The sequence below is a fragment of the Psammomys obesus genome, unplaced genomic scaffold (genome assembly GCF_907164565.1).
Source record: "Psammomys obesus unplaced genomic scaffold, mPsaObe1.curated_primary_1811, whole genome shotgun sequence".
NCBI lineage: Eukaryota > Metazoa > Chordata > Mammalia > Rodentia > Muridae > Psammomys > Psammomys obesus.
The window spans coordinates 8,147,892-8,153,097 of record NW_026596433.1 but is presented as its reverse complement, the minus strand read 5'-3'; positions in this window follow the sequence as shown (position 1 = coordinate 8,153,097).

Below are 5,206 nucleotides of genomic sequence, written 5' to 3'. Positions count from 1 at the left end.
CAGAACTGTAACCCTATCTGGCTTACACCTGTGCAAGCCCTGCATTTGCTGCTGCAGTCTCTGTGAATTCACATGTATGTTGTCATGTTGTGTCTAGATGGCCAAGTTTCCTTGGTGCCTTTCATTCCTATTGGCTCTTACACTTTTTTGCCTTCTCTTCCCGAGCTCTGAGGGGAGGAGTTTGATAGAGAAATTCCATTTAAGACAGAGTGTTTCCAAGCTCTCTTACTTTCTGGACACTGTTCAGTTGTGGGTCTCTGTATTTGTTTACATCTGTGGGGGAACTGTCTTTGATGGTGGCTGAGCAGGATACTGATCTATGAGTATATCAGAATGCCAATAGGAGTCATTTTGTAACTATTCCTTAGCAGACCAGTAGTATTTGGTTTTCCATTAAGACAATGGCATATTCTTAGGTTCTTGGCCACCTGGGCAATGTCGGACAGGGGTTCTATCTCACAGAGGAGGCCTTACTTCCAGTCAGAGAGAAGTTTGTTAATCCTATAACTTTTTTTAGTTTCTACATTAACTAGAACTTTCAGCTATATTCTGCTACAAAGTACTGCAAAAGCCTGTAATCCCAGCACTTGGGAAGAGCAGCAAGTGAATAATGAGAGATTCAAAGTCATTCCCCACTATTCGGGGAGTTCAAAACCATCCTGGGCTGCATGAGCATGAAGCTCAAAACAGTGATGCTCATTTAAGTCTAAGATTTAAAATTTATTCCAGTGAACTTTTGCTTTATGTTCCCAAACCCTAAAGTATATTTCTAAAAGTAAATTCTACACCATATACTTCTAAGCCTATAAATCCTGATGAAATGCTGACCCTTTAAATGTTCTTTTCATTTCTTTTGTATAATTTTCAAAATTTTTACAAGTCTGTCTCAGTACTGCATTATCTGTTATGTTGACAAGTGTTAATGTAGTTCCCATCTTTCCCCAAAAGGACTATAAAAACAAGGCTTTTGGATTTAAGGCATAGATATAAATATTAAGCCCAGGTGTTTTTAAATTACCTTTACAATCCCAAAAGATGCTGTCTATATTGAACAGTTCTGGCCAAATGTCATAAACTGTAGTCTATGCTTGTACTGACTTAGGTGACATCCAGAATAAATGCATAACATAAAGCCAAGCTTGCTGACATATTTATTTCCAGGATAGTTCTGTCATCTGAATTTTATAATCATATTTGAAAATCCAGCTGTGGAAAGGTATGCACACTAGATAAATAACCACTGGGCATCTGCCATACCACAGAGTCAGACTGTATATAGTAATAAAAAAAAGTCTAAAATGCTGTTTCGGCAGTTCATCCTTTTAAATTAAAATTTCCAATTAACCATACACAGTTTGTCACTGTCGATACATATAACAAGTCACTTTATGACTGTGAGAATAAAAGATTATAGCATTTTTTTTTTCTGAAAATTCTCCCTAAAAGTGATTTCTGGCTTCTATAAGTCTTGACTTATCTAAAATCTTTCTATAAATATAAATGTCCACTTTGCCCAGAATAGTCAGTTCTCCATTTTTGGTTAATTCTAAAGAAGAGCTCTGTCCTGTGCAAGAAATGTTGGCTCAACATCCTGGTGGATTGTTTCTATTAGCAAACAGACAAGAATGTCTTCATATGATCTAGACTACTATTCCTGGGAGGTAACAGCTTCAGTCCTAGAAGAAAACACATTGCTCCAGTCATGATTTAATGAATATGTTCAACTTTTAGGAGATTCTTCCTTTACCCAAAAGCATGCTTTAATTCTAGACATATGTATTAAGCAAACATGTAAACCAAAAGAGTAAGTGGCTATGACTAGCACACGTTTTGTCGGAGACCTTTGCCAATTCAAATGTGATGCTTTGAGGTACAGCTAATTCTCATTAGCTACTTTTCATTTTAAATATTTTACTAAAATTACAATAAATTTTATTTGATGAAAAAAGGGGGGTCAATAAATACAATGAAAGAAGCCAAGGCTTATGACAAGCGGCCTATGGAAATATAATTTTTCAGTTGTGGTTGATGCAGTAAGTAGAATGCCCTACATTGCTCACACAATGAGCTAATGCTGTCACTACTATTTTCCTCTGTTCTACTGCCATTATCTCTCTTACTCCATTTAAAGAATTGGCATAATCCAGCTTAGAATACATAATAAACCAAGGTTTAGGCCTCTTAAGTACAAATAGCTTATTTTATATTCCTTGTATTGCCCTAACTATGTAAACATTACACCTTCTACATACCAAGCCAACAAAAGACTGTCGTATCTGCCCTGCTCACGTCTTTTACCATTGAATTGTTCGTAATCCTTACCTCCTTGGGCAGTTTGTATTCACAACAGTGCTAGTGTGTGAACTCACCTAGAGAGAAAAAGTAAGGAAGGACTGACTATTTTAGAACTTTTGGATTTAGGTTTGGATTTTTCTGTGATTATTTTGTACAAATTGAAAGATTTTTGGTTGATAAAAATATTGAATCTATTGAAGCAAAACCTCTCATCTAAGAAAGCATATATTTCTTCATCATAACTTTTGCTTATGATAATAGGGAAATATAAAACCACTCTAGCCATATTAGCACGTTGGCTGGTACATACACATAAGAATAAGAGCAACCGGGCTCCGTAAGTTACACACACACACACATGTATGTGTGTATGTATGTGAAACATTAATAATATAACAATAATAATAGTACTAATTACAGAAGAAAAGGTCATGAATTTGAAAGAGAGTGGAGCAGGACACGGAAAGAGTTGGAGAAGGCAGAAGGAAGGATGAAAATTATGTAAATACTTTATTCATGTATGAAATTATAAAAATTTTAAAAATAAATTAAAAAGAAAATCTTGTTCATGACTCTTCTAGGAAATGTGAAAGCTATAAGCTCACAAGAAGAACAGGAGAATGGATTTTTAATTGATATTTTAATGAACTTCTGGAGAAGGGAATTAGACAAGCATTTCCTATGTAGCAGAAAGCGGGAACCCCTAGGTTAACATATTGAAAGAGTTGTTGGTCTTCCAGTCAAAATTCTGGAGTACAAGAAGAGGAAAGCACAGATCTGATAACAGATCATAACACAGAAGGAATCAGAGCAAGGGGCATGATGAGCTGAATAACTTCATTGGTAAGGTTCTAAGAAAGCACAAAAAGAAAAATGAAAACATTGTTAGAGGCTGAATGCAAAGTGTCTCTTACAGGCTCATGTGTAAACACTTGTTCCCCAGCTGGTGGCACTGTTTGGGGAGTTGGAAGAACAGCTAGAGCTAGTGTGTCACTTGATGAGAGGCTGTTTGTAGTGGGTATAGCCAGACCCTATTTCAGGCTTGATCTCATTCTGCTCCCTTAGGCAAGCTGAGGTTTTAGGAGCCAGAGTCACAAGCTCCTGGTGGCCTAAACACTGCCATGTATTTCTTGTAGCAATGGAATATATCTCCTCAAACCATGAGCCAAAATGAATCCTTCCTTTCTTAAGCTTTTGTAGGTCACAGCTACAAGAAAAATCACCATATAAATATGATATAAACACAGTTATGCCTTGTAAACAGGAATTAGAGCAGTATCAGAATACTATTTCTCCTTCCATAGTAATTATCATAAATAATACCTATAGAAACCAAACAAAAGCTATAAGCCCACTACTAGATATGTAAACATGGAAGAGAACCGTTCAAATGTTCAATAGTTGGGGGGGAGGGGATTTTTTAAAAGTCAAGGTAATGACCTCCACCTTAATAAAAGGATTGTGGTGAAACAACCCAATTTAGTTACTAATTAGCACAGATTTAGTCAATGAAAATATTCAGTTGTTGAGGATGTACACTTAAGGACTCCTGAGAGGGCTCAGCTGGCAAGGGCGCTTGCGGCCAGCTCTGCTTGCCTGAGTTTAATCCCCAGGATCCTCCTGGTAGAAGGAGAGAAGTGATTCTCACTCACTGTGTTCTAACCTCCACGTGCATGCCAGAGGATGCACATGCCCAGACATGCACACACTCACAGTAAATACATATAATTGAATATTTCTAAAAGAATGTATAGCTAAGCAAAAACCTCTAAAGAAGGTTATAACTTTAATGAACAGAAAGCAAGCCAGTAATGGATATTAAATCTTTAGACACAACATATGATGAAAACATATCCTCAAATATCAATAACACATATTACCGAAGACCCATTGGTGAAATATTTATTTTTGGTAATTTTTATATTAATGAACTTGATAAGTCGTTGAAATACACAAAAAAAAGAAATGAATTATGGATTATGTTTTTCTGTCAACAACAAAAAATAAGATTACATTTATAGGCGGCGGCGACCCAGGCGCGGTCCCTCTGCATGGTTCGGCCCCCCCCACCCCCCGGGGGAGTCGGCTGGGTGTCTCCCTCTCCCTGCCACCCCCTCCCCGAGCTCCTTCGCCGTGCCCTGGGACTCGCACAGGCGGCGGGATCTTTTCACGCTCCGGGCGGGGCGTGGGGGGAGGGCTCACGTGTCGCTTTCCCCGTTGTAACCTAGTATTTACTGCTGGGCCCGCAAGCTTTCAAGGGAGCCACATCTGGGCACTGCGCAGGAACTGGCCGTGCAGGCGGGGCAGAGAGGGTTCTGCGCCGGCCTTTGATAACGCGTTGCAGGTTGACTCATAGGCCGGATCCTGCCCGGCTCAACTGTGATTAAAGGCCAGTACTGATGCTGGCACCGCTGGAGCCTTGACCCCACAGCATGTTCGAGCTCACTCCTCTCCAGCCTTCTTGCAGCTGGGGGCTGTTTCTCCTGGGTCACTCACCCCCAGTGGCGTGGTCTCTGGCCCTGCGGCTACCCCGGCAGCTCAGCATCTCCGACAGTCTTCCTTTGAGATCCCTGATGACGTACCATTGCTAGCAGGCTGGGAGATGGCCAAGACATCTTCTGGTCAGAGATACTTCTTTTTTTTTTTTTTTTTTTTTTTTTTTTTTTTTTTTTTTTTTTTTTTGAATGAACAGTTTGCGCAATTTTTTTTTTTTTTGAGCATACAGAACGGAGAAGAGATAAGAAATGGACTTAGAGAGGTCAAATTTCACATCTTTCTAATCATATGAGGAATGTTTGACAACAATGCTGTTTTTTTTTTTTTTTTTTTTTTTTTTTTTTTTTTTTTTTTTTTTTTTATTTTTTTTTTTTTTTTTTTTTTTTTTTTTTTTTTTTTTTTTTTTTTTTCTTTT